This window comes from Pipistrellus hanaki, assembly GCF_964339955.1.
Source record: "Pipistrellus hanaki genome assembly, chromosome: 1".
NCBI classification, from domain to species: domain Eukaryota; kingdom Metazoa; phylum Chordata; class Mammalia; order Chiroptera; family Vespertilionidae; genus Pipistrellus; species Pipistrellus hanaki.
Window position 1 is genome coordinate 58,999,901 of NC_140503.1, and position 11,918 is coordinate 59,011,818.

General features: G+C 43.8%; 1 pseudogene across 1 annotated transcript; it reads left to right on the forward strand.

Annotated features, from left to right (window-relative positions):
* The first annotated feature begins 9,150 nt into the window (after positions 1 to 9,150).
* Positions 9,151 to 10,248, forward strand: LOC311632347 (tuftelin-like; annotated as a pseudogene). Its single transcript has one exon. The product of its transcript is annotated as a tuftelin-like (transcript).
* The last annotated feature ends 1,670 nt before the right edge of the window (positions 10,249 to 11,918 follow it).

An 11,918-nucleotide genomic window follows, 5' to 3' on the forward strand; every position in this document is an offset into this window, starting at 1 on the left:
AGCAAAGCCTATTGTCCTGACCTCCTGGCGGGCCCGCTCTGAGCCCACAGGAGAAGCCCCAAGACTCTGGGACCAAGGGAGTCCAGGTTGTGGGCCAGACATCCAGAACTCCTTCCCAGTTCACTTCCATAGCAGTTGGGTCACCAGTTGACTTGGTTTACCCAAGGCTCTCCCAGTGTTAGCACTGAAAGTCTCTTGTCCTAGGAAGTCCCTCACTCCCAGGCAAATCAGGATTGTTGGTCACCTTACAGAGGAGTCAACCTGGGACGTCATCTGCAATTTTGGTTCTTTAAGAGCCTTCCTTTTCCTTCTTTAACTTGCTCTTTCCTAAAAAGCTGAGCTTTAATTTTTTAAAGATTTAGGTATAATTTGCATTCAGCAAAGGGTATATGTCTTAGAGTTACCATGTATTACTTAGTGTTACCACTACATCTATATCTTCCTGGGAACTTCCCTTGTTCCCCTTCTAGACAGTCTCCCCCAACTCCTAGAAGCAACTGCTGCTGTGATTTCTCTAGATTAGTCTTTCTCATACTGAAAATACTCTTCTGAGATTGGCTTCTTCACACAACAGTGTCTGTGATTGGCCCATGTTGTTGTATGCATCAGTAGTTTGTTCATTTTTATTGCTGAATTGTATTCCATTCTAGAGATGTACCACAGTTTGTATATTCATTCTTCTGTTGATGGACATTTGGGTTGTTTTTAGGTTTTCTGTTTGTTTGTTTTGTTTTTAAACTAAGAATAGCCCTAGCCACCCTAGCTGGTTTGGTGCAGTGGACTGAGGATTTCCGAGGAACAACTTGGGAACAAAGTTTGATTCTGGTCAAGGGCACATACTGTGTTTGTGGGCTTGGTCCCCAGTGGGGTGTGCAGGAGGCAGCCAATCAATGATTCTCTCTCATCATTGATGTTTCTATCTCTCTTTCCCTCTCCCTTCCCCTCCGAAATCAATAAAAATATATTTGTTTTTTTAGCACAATCTACAATAGCCAGAATTTGGAAACAGCCTAGGTGCCCGTCAGCAGATGATTGGATCCAAAAACTATGGTACATCTACACAATGGAATACTATGCTGCCATAAAAAAGAAGGAATTCTCAGCATTTGCAGCAACCTGGATGGAATTGGAGAACATCATGCTGAGTGAAATAAGCCAATCAATGAAAGAGAAACACCACATGACCTCACTCATTTGTGGATAATAAAGAACATTATAAACTGATGAACCAAAAGATAGATATAGAGACAGTATATCAACAAGTAGACTGTCAAATTACAGCGGGGAGGGGAGGAAGATCTGGGGGAGATAATAGATCAACCGAAGGACTTTTATACATGCATATAAGTACAACCAATGGACACAAAACTCTGGGAAGGGAGGGGATGTGTGGGAGGGAGGGAGGGGGTCAAAAAAAAATCAATAAAATATATTAAAAATATATATATATATATTTGTTTTTTTAAAGTAAGAACTAATTCAAATTCAGTTTTGAGCCCCAGCTGAATGACCTTGAACATACAAAGGAAACTCTCCATGCCTATTTGCTCCTTCATAAAATGGGGATAACAGGTGAATCTGTTGCCTATAATTTGGGAAAATCCAACATTATAATTCAGTGCAAAAAATTATGTGCTAAGCCCAGCCAGCATGGCTCAGTGGTTGAGCACCTATGAACCAGCAGGTCACGGTTCTATTCCTGGTCAGGGCACATGCCTGTGCCTGGGTTGTGGGCTTGATCCCCAGTGTGCAGGAGGCAGCTGAACGATGATTCTCTCTCATCATTGATGTCTCTATCTCTCTATCCCTCTTCCTTCCTCTCTGAAATCATTTAAAAAGAAGAAATATGTGCTGAGTATCTATTATGTCCTAGGCACAGGCCCAGTTCCCATGCAACTTACATGTTAGTGTAAGCAAGCTGACAAGAAACAAGTAAAATAGAAGGTAATTCCAGATTATGATAAAGAGCTTTGTAGATCATAAAACAGAATATGTAATATAATAGTGAGTGACTAAGGGGGGCCCTTTAGATATAAGATGATTAAGTGAAGCCCTTGAGAAGGTGACTATAGGATTATAACAACTAAATGCAAACAGGATTTGCTGTTTTCCCAGTGCTATTATAAGTGCCTGATAACAGCCTATGAGGTAGGGTAGCTCCTTTCTCCTCATTTTACGGAAAAGGAAGCTGAAAAGGGTTTCCTGACCCAGTCCATGTGTATGTGGAGGCTTCCCCACACCACCAAGCATTCAACTCAATTCTGACACTCTCTCCCCAGAGACAGGAATCAGATTTCATAGGTAAAGACTCAGTCCCACAAGATCACCCTGCACTGTAGATGCCAGTCCCAAGTCCAGGTTGTTACCTGTATTTCTGACTGACTGGCTATATATATACATCAGAGGTTCCCAATACCCGCTCCTTGAGTTTAATTAATTTGCTCAAGTGGCTCACAGAACTCAGGAAAACCCACGTATACAACAGATTACAGTAAAACCTCACTAGAATGGACTTATTTGGGTGAGGGGGTGTCCGTTAAACCCAAAAGTCCATTATATAATAAAATAGGTTTTCTGAATGCATATGTTTAAAAATTGACAAATTAGTTAGTTTACCTGTTTTTGGTTATGTAGACACATTTGTGTAATTAAAATTAAGTATGAAAAGTTTAATTTCACAGAAAAGTTTTCTATGTATCCTATATGTATTATAGTAATTTTAAATTTATATTGAATATGTCTAGTAAATGTGTGCATTCAAAACACTGCAAGTAAACAAATGCACATGGCTGGGGTATGGCTTAGTGTGCATGGCAACATAGGCTGACACCCGTTGAAACTGCTGCAGAAAGTCACACCACAAGACAACAGAACCAATTAGCTCTCACGATGTGGTGTGATCATGTGCTAATAATTTGCCCAACATTGTTTAGAGTGGTGTCTTGGATTTAAATATGTACACTATAATTATAGATATGTAATATTTATTTATGTTGGCAAAATTACTAGTGTTTTTTTCCCCCCAACATATGGCCTATCCACTAACATTTGTAAGAAAATAACAGTATAGCCGAAACCGGTTTGGCTCAGTGGTAGAGCGTCGGTCTGCGGACTGAAGGGTCCTGGGTTCGATTCCAGTCAAGGACATGTACACTGGTTGAGGGCACATCCCCGATGTGGGGTGTGCAGGAGGCAGCTGGTCAATGTTTCTCTCTCATCTACATTTCTAGCTCTCTATCTCTCTCCCTTCCTCTCTGTAAAAATTGTCAATAATATATATATATTTTAAAATAACAGGATAATAACAAAAAAATAACCTACGAATTTAATTATAAGTAATTTTTGGTTAAAAGCATTTTAAAATTAGCAGGGTGTTAATTTTCATATATAACATCCAAAAGTCTGTTAAATCAAAGTTTGCAAAATAGAGGGTTTACTGTACTGCTTTACTACAAAGGATATTAAAGGATATGAATTAATAGCCAGATGAAGAGATACATAGATCAAGATCCCAAACAAAAGAGCTATTGTCTTTGTGAAACTTGGTCTGGCAAGGTGACATATGGAAGCATTCTCATTTTTTAAAAAATAAATCTTTATTGTTCAGATTATTACAAATGTTCCTCTTTTTTTTTTCTCCCACCACCCCCATTGCTCCCCTCCACCAGGTTCCCATTCCACCCTCTGCCCTTTCCCCACCCGCCATTGTCCAAATCCATAGGTGCACAGTTTGTGTTCAGTCTCTTCCCGCACCCCCCACTCCCCTTTTCCCCGAGAATCTGATTGACAAGCATGGAAGTTCTCCAATAAAAAGGGCCAAGGAGTTGTCCTCCTGGGTTTCTATGGAGGTTCCATTACATAGTCACAATTGATTAAATCATTGGCCATTGGCTATTAAACTCAAGCTTCTGACCACAACCCCCATTCTCATCTTCTAAGAGGGGGAGACCTGCCTTAGGGAAACACCAAGCTCCCAGATCATCTGACAGTCACCTCATCTTGGCCTTGCCTGGATTGAACTCATGCAAACTGTAGGTTCTCCACCCAGATTCCAGTAAGCCGTTTAACCTGGGAATCTCGCCAACTGACTTCTCAGGAATCCTTAAGCTCTCTGGAGAATTATAAGCTTAAAGCACTATCTTTTCTGAGAGTGAGAGGCTGGCAGTAAGATTCCAGGCGCAGCTGTCCAGAATGCACTGTATGGGAATGGGAGCCTGTGTTCTGCTCCTAGCCCTACTTCTAAAATCATTGTGTGACCTGCATGCCTAGTGAGAAAATTAATGAATAAATTAATTAGAAAGGAAAAAAGACAGTACCAGATGTTTGTTTTTATAAATAAATCTTTATTGTTCAGATTATTACAAATGTGTTCCTCTCCCTCCCCCCTCAATTGCTCCCCTCCACCAGGTTCCCACCCCACCCTCTGTCCTTTCCCCATCCTCCATTGTCCTCATCCATAGGTGCACAGTTTTTGTTCAGTCTCTTCCCGCACCCCCACTCCCCTTTTCCCAGAGAATCGTCAGTCCACTCTCCTTCCATAACTCTAATTCTATTATATTCACCAGTTAATATTGTTTATCAGATTTTTTATTTTTTTTATTTTTTTATTTATTTTTATTTTTTTTAAATAAATTTTTATTGTTCATATTATTACAAATGTTCCTTCCCCCCCCTTCTCACCCCACCCTCTGTCCTTTCCCCACCCCCCATTGTCCTCATCCATAGGTGCACAATTTATGTTCAGTCTCTTCCCACATCTCCCTCTCCCCTTTTCCCCAAGAATCATCAGTTCACTCCCCTTCCATACCTCTGATTCTATTATATTCAACAGTTAATATTGTTCCTCAGATATTTTTTTTTTTAGTTTCCTTGGTTTTTAGATTCACTTGTTGATAGTTACGTATTTGTTGTTCATAATTTTTATCTTTGTTTACTTTCTTTTCTGAAAGAACCCCCTTCAGCAATTCATATAATTCTGGTTTGGTGGTGATGAACTCCTTTAGCTTTTTTTTATTAGTGAAGCTCTTTATCTGACCTTCGAATCTGAGTGATAGCTTTGCTGAATAGATTATCTTTGGCTGTAGGTTCTTACTATTCATCACCTTGAATATTTCTTGCCATTCCCGTCTGGCATGCATGGTTTCTGTTGAGAAATCAGCTGACAATCGTATAGGTGTTCCTTTATAGGTAACTACCTGCTTAGCTCTTGCTGCTTTTAATATTCTCTCTTTGTCTTTTGCTCTTGGAATCTTAATTATGATTTGTCTTGGTGTGGTCCTCTTTGGATTCCTTTTATTTGGAGTTCTGTGTGCTTCCTGGACTTGTAAGTCCAATTCTTTCACCAGGTGGGGGAAGTTTTCTGTCACTATTTCTTTCAGTATGTTTTCGATATCTTGCTCTCTTTCATCTTCTGGGACCCCCATAATTCTGATGTTGGATCGTTTGAAGTTGTCCCAGAGGTTTCTTACATCATCTTCAATTTTCTGGATTCTCTTGCCTTCTAGCTTCTGCAGAGGAGTGTCTTCTGGCTCTTTATGTTCCAAATCTTTGACTTGATTCTTGCGATCTTCTATTCTGTTTTTAGGACTCTGTAAAATATTTTTTATTTCAGACAATGTATTCTTTATTTCTTGTTGATCCCTTATCATTTCTTGTTGATCCCTTTTCATATCCTCATAGGTCTCATTTATTTTATCGGCCTTTTCTAGGAGACTCTTGAAAAACCTTATAAGTGTGGTTTTGAACTCTATATCCAGTCACTTTTTGTCCTCCATTTCTTTCGTTTGTGGTCTATTTGGTTTAGGCATTTTCGCAGGCAGCTTTCCTGATGGGGCGGGGTTTCAGGGTGGAGCCTACAGCCTTGGCTTCCGTCAGCCCCGCCCTATGCGACTCCTGAGACTCAGGGTCCTTCAGTACTTGTTGCAAGCACCTCTGAGAGAAAGGTGCCCTCGATTTTCGCCTGCTGCCAAACTGTCTATGCTCTCCCCCAATGAGTCCGGTATTGGGGTTCAGTTCAGTTGGAAGTGGAGTTGGAGGTGGTGTTCAGAGCAGTCTGGAGCCCCTGTCTCCTTCCCGTCAGGGCAATCCCGCGGCACAGCCGGCCGGCCCTTCTTGTGCGCAGTGTGCGGGCCTCCGGGACCTCCTCTCGCCACTTCCCCTGAGTCCTGCCTTACAGCCCGGCTCCCTCTGGATGAGCCTGGGTCCCCAGGGTCTGGCCTAGAATTGGGGTTCAGAGCAGTTGGAGCTGGGCCCAGCACAATCGGAGCTTTTCTCTGCTTCCCGCTTGGGGACGCCAGCCAGGCACTCGGCCTCCCTCCTCTCCGGCTCTGTCCTCTCCGCGCGCCGCGTGTCTCCGTACCTTAGGCTTTTACAGCTCCTCCACGCTTCCTTCTGGTTTTCTCCTTGCTTCTTGTTGTAGGATTTCCAGTCAGTCGACTTTCCTGTAGTTCTGGGTAATGTCCATTTTATATTTTAGTTGTATTTTATTGAAATTGTTGTGTGCGGCTGCGGCTAGTTGCCTACCCGAGCAGCCATCTTGGATTCCTGTTTATCAGATTTTTTAATTCCCTTGGTTTTTAGATTCACTTGTTGATAGTTACATATTTGTTGTTCATAATTTTTATCTTTATCTTCTTCCTATTCCTAAATAACCCCCTTCAGCAATTCATATAATTCTGGTTTGGCGGTGATGAACTCCTTTAGCTTTTTTATTTTATTTGTGAAGCTCTTTATCTGGCCTTTGATTCTGAGTGATAGCTTTGCTGGGTAGAGTATTTTTGGCTGTAGGTTCTTGCTATTCATCACCTTGAATATTTCTTGCCATTCCTGTCTGGCCTGCATGGTTTCTGTTGAGAAATCAGCTGACAATCATATGGGTGCTCCTATATATTATAGGTAACTACCTGCTTTCTCTTGCTGCTTTTAATATTCTCTCTTTGTCTTTTGCTCTTGGAATTTTAATTATGATGTGTCTTGGTGTGGTCCTTCTTGGATTCCTTTTGTTTGGGGTTCTGCAGGCTTCCTGGACTTGTAAGTCTATTTCTTTCACCAGGTGGGGTAAGTTTTCTGTCTATTTCTTCCAGTATTCTTTTGGTATCTTGCTCTCTCTCTTCTTTTGGGATCCCCATAATTCTGATGTTGGTTCTCTTGGAATTGTCCCAGAGGTTTCTTACACTATCTTCAACTTTCTGGATTCTCTTATCTTCTCGCTTCTGTGGAGGAGTGTCCTCTGGCTCTTTGTGTTCTAAATCTTTGTCTTGATTCTTGCGATCTTCCAGTCTGTTTTTAGGACTCTGTGTAATATTTTTTATTTCAGACAATGTTTTCTTCATTTCTAGTTGATCCCTTATTATTTCTAGTTGATCCCTTTTCATATCCTCATAGGTCTCATTTATTTTATTGGCCTTTTTAAGGATATTCTTGAATAACCTTATAACTGTAGTTTTGAACTCAATGTCCAATCTTTTCTTTTCCTCCATCTCCTTCCTTTGTGTCCTGCCTCTTGTGTGTTTTTTAGTTGTTTCCCTGATTTGATGGAATAGTTTTATGTGCTAGGTGTTCTGGTAGAGCCCAGAAGCACAGCCTTCCCAGTTACCTGCGGTGGACAGTCTTGGTGTAGCCCTTTGTGGGCTGTGTGTGCAGTCTTCTTGTTAAGCCTTGCTGATTGTTGGTATCACTGGGAAGCATTGATCTCCAAGCCAATTGGCTGTGAAGATTGGCAGTGTCTCGGCTAGGAGGGCTTCTGTATTCCACTTGGATGGGGCGGGGTCTCAGGGTGGTGCAGACAATCTTTGATTTCCTGTCAGTCTCGCCTTAGAAAAGTCCTGTTTGCTGTGAGTTTCAGAAGATTGGTTGCAGGCGTACGCACCTCTTTGGTAAAGGCACAGACAATCTTTGGATTCTGGCCAGTCCCTCCTTAGAGAAAGCCAGCCTCTGGGAGAGCTTCTGTGCTCAGCTTGGATGGGGCAGAGTCTCGGGTTGGTGCAGACAAACTTTGTTTTCCCTTCGGCTCCTCCCCAAGTCCTGAAGTAATGGCCTCTGGCTTCACACACCTCTGAGAGATCTCTGCCCACTGCCTGACAGTCTGGCCTCTCCCTGACTGGGGCAGTCTATCAGAGCAATAGGGTGATTCTGTTTTCCTCTTGAACAAGAAAGCCAGCTGCGCGTTAGTTGTCCGCCCTCTCTGCACCTCGGGAGTAAGCCAGTAGCGAACTCAGCCAGGCCCGCCCTCTCCAAGCACCGGGAGTATGCCAGCAGCAATCTCGGTCCGGTCCTCCCTCTCCACGCTCTGGGAGTAAGCCAGCGCCTTTTTGCGCGCACAGTTCTCTGTACCTTCACTGTTCCTGAGGTTCAGCATGCCTTCTCTCTCCTTCCCAGATGGCAGAGCCTCCTCTCAGCTAGCTGTCCAGTGCTTCAGGGCAATGCCTCCCCTGTTTTCCAGTTCTAAATTCAAATTTGTTGTGGTAGGCTGTATTCGGGTGTTCTGCCCTATGTTGCCATCTTGGTTTCTCGACAGTACCAAATATTAATGAGAATGTGGAGCAACTGGTCCTTTCTTCCATTGCTGATGGCAATGCAAGTGGTATAGCAACTTTGGAAAAACATTTATTTGGAAAAACATAAGGGTAAACAAACATATACTTACCATACAACCCAACATTTCTTACTCCTAGTTATTTACCCAGTGAAATTAGAATTTATGTTGATTTCTTTTTTTTTAAACAACTCTATCAAAATATAACTCACATACCATAAAATTGAACTTTTAAAGTATAAAATTCAGCTGGAACCAGTTTGGTTCAGTGGATAGAGCATCAGCCTGCAGACTGAAAGGTCCCAGGTTCGATTCCGGTCAAGGGCATGTACCTTGGTTGCGGGCACATCCCTAGTAGGGGGTGTGCAAGAGGCAGCTGATTAATTCTTCTCTCTCATCAAAGTTTCTAACTGTCTATCCCTCTCTCTTCTCTCTGTAAAAAATCAATAAAAATATATTTTAAAAAAAAAGAATCAACCAATGAATGCTTAAATAAGTGGATCAATAATGCACTTACTTTGTTTAAAAAAATAAAAAATAAATAAATAAAGTATAAAATTCAGTAGGAGCTGGACCGCAGTGCTGCAGGCTGAGTGTGGCGACCCCTGCAGGAGGAAGATGAATGAGACTTGGGGTTGGTGTACCCTGGTGGACGTGTACCCGGAGCAGCAGACCACAGCAGGCAGGAAGACCTATGCCATGGTGTCTGGCCACTCACCCAATCATTCTCTGGCCTCAGAACTGGTGGAGTCCAACGATGGACATGAGGAGATCATTAAGGTGTACTTGAAGGGGAGGTCTGGAGACAAGATGATCCATGAGAAGAATATTAACCAGCTGAAGAGTGAGGTCCAGTACATCCAGGAGGCCAGGAACTATCTGCAGAAGCTCCAGGAGGATATAAGTAGCAAGCTCATCAGAGATCCAGGAGAGTCTCACCATCGACAGGAAATACAAGTGGTGCTAGAGAGGCCAAATGGTTTTAGTCCAAGTCCCACGGCGACGCTGTATAGCAGCCCAGCTGAGATGGCCACCTATATGAATGAAGATTGAGGAAGACGGTGCGGGACTTGCTGGCCAAGCTGCAGGAGGCTGAGCAGCAGCCCCAGGCAGACCATGTGGCTTTGAAGGTCACACTTCAGATGATACCAGAGAGAAGCCGAGCAGAATCATGGGGCCCTTCAGAGATCAGAGGACAGAGCAGAGCAGAAAGAGGTGGAAATCAGAGAGCTGCAGAGGCGCTTGCTCCGGATGGAGACAGAGCATCAGGCCTTACTGGAGAAGGACAAGGAAGGGGAGGCGGACCTCGAGGAACTTCAGAGCAAGAATGCTGACTGCCAAGCAGAACAGGAAAGGCTGCTAACCTGGAAAAGGAAGTGGCTGGGTTGCGGGAGAAGATCCACCACTTGGGTGACATGCTTAAGAGCCAGCAGCGGAAAAGCCCGGCAAATGATAGAGCAGCTCTAGAATTCCAAAGCTGTGATCCAGACAAAGGACACCAGCATCCAGGGGCTCAAGGAGAAAATGGCCTACCTGGAAGCAGAGAATTTAGAGGTGCATGACCGACAGAGAAGGAACACCCGATAGAGAAGCAGGCCAGTCATGCCAACTTCAGCACCTAGACCTGGGCCAAGACTGAGAACCTGGGCAGCGTTAGGATAGCTAAGCTGCCCAGCCCTAAGCCCTTGCCTCTCATCCGAGTGGTGGAAACATGAGCTGAGAAGGAGGAGGATACTGTTGCTGCTGCCTCTCGCCTGTGGAGAAACTCGCCACCCCTGTTGGCCTAGCCCTGACTGGAACTTCCTGACCCATCCCCGGCTGGCCGCAGGGCATGGGGCTGTGGCCCCATTTCTGAGCTCCTGTCCTCGGTATGCTGGGTGGAAAGAGGATGAGTGCCTCCTCTGGACACTGGAGCCCTTGGTGGACAATAGTCTGCTGGCAGGAGCCAGGGCGATACCCTTATGCCTGTAGTTATTGTTTTTCTCTTAGCAGAGTCTCCCTTCTGTTGTAGACTGGGCTCAGCTGCCCTGGGCCCTCAGCCAGTCGGGAGAAGTGGAGAGATGACAAGATTTGCCTCAGCTCTAGAAGATGGACACGCACATGTTGGAGAGTGTCCCGGGGGAACCAAGATCCTCACAAAACACAGTGCAGTTCTTGGCAACAAACTGTTTTTCTACCAGTCCCACTCTCAGCTCATGCTGACCCAGGTCTCCTTCAGCTTCCACTGAAGCCTGTCTTTCTGAGGAGAAGGGGATGTATACTCAGGGTGTAGCTTTGAGCAGAAAGATTGTGTAGGGCTACAGTTACATGTGATTTCTCTGCTTTGAAGACTTCCAAAATGTCTTAGGGATTCCCCTAGGACAGTGGTTGGCAAACTCACTAGTCAACAGAGCCAAATATCAACAGTACGATTGAAATTTTTTAAAAATATATTTTATTTTATTTTTTAATATATTTTATTGATTTTGCACAGAGAGGAAGGGAGAGAGATAGAGAGTTAGAAACATCGATGAGAGAGAGTCATAGATCAGCTGCCTCTTGCACACCCCCCACTGGGGATATGCCCACAACCAAGGTACATGCCCTTGACCAGAATCGAACCTGAGACCCTTCAGTCCCCAAGCCGACGCTCTATCCATTGAGCCAAACCGGTTTCGGCTGAAATTTCTTTTGAGACCAAAATTTTTAAACGTAAACTTCTAACACCACTTCTTCAACATAGACTCGCCCAGGCTGTGGTATTTTGTGGAAGAGCCACACTCAAGGGGCCAAAGAGCTGCATGTGTCTCGAGAGCCGCAGTTTTCTGAACACTGCCCTACTGACTTAGAGCTTAAAATCTATTTTCACTGGGTTACATCAATCTCAGTGAGACTCTTATTGTATTTATTCTGCTAAGTTATTGGTGTTTTTGCTTATACATATCTCACAACTGATTCAATAACTGAGCTCTACAGCCTACTCTTGTGAGGCTTAGATTGCCTTGACACTGGGAAAAGTGTTCCCACTGGACTTCATTGTTATAAATCTTCTCCTTCCTCTACTGGCTTCTTGTCTTTCTCCTCCACACCTGATCGGTACCTAGGGAAGGCAAGTATGTTTGCCCCGAGACATCAGGTCTGGATGTATATTTGGGGGAAGAGGGTGATCAGGACTCTTGGGGAGGAATCAAATTCTTCCGGGATCCCCTCCACACCCCTCTGCTTCCTGTGGGTCTGTTGTTCTCCTGGCTCTGAGCGACCCTGCCATTCTAGTGTTTTGGTTAGGGCTCCTCCTGTAGCATCAAGAGGGAGAAAAGCCTCAGTGGTACGATAGGGCACAGAAAAACAAAAAATAAACGAGGATGAAGTCTTTAGGTTCTCTTTGGTTCAAGACCAGAGACTAAGT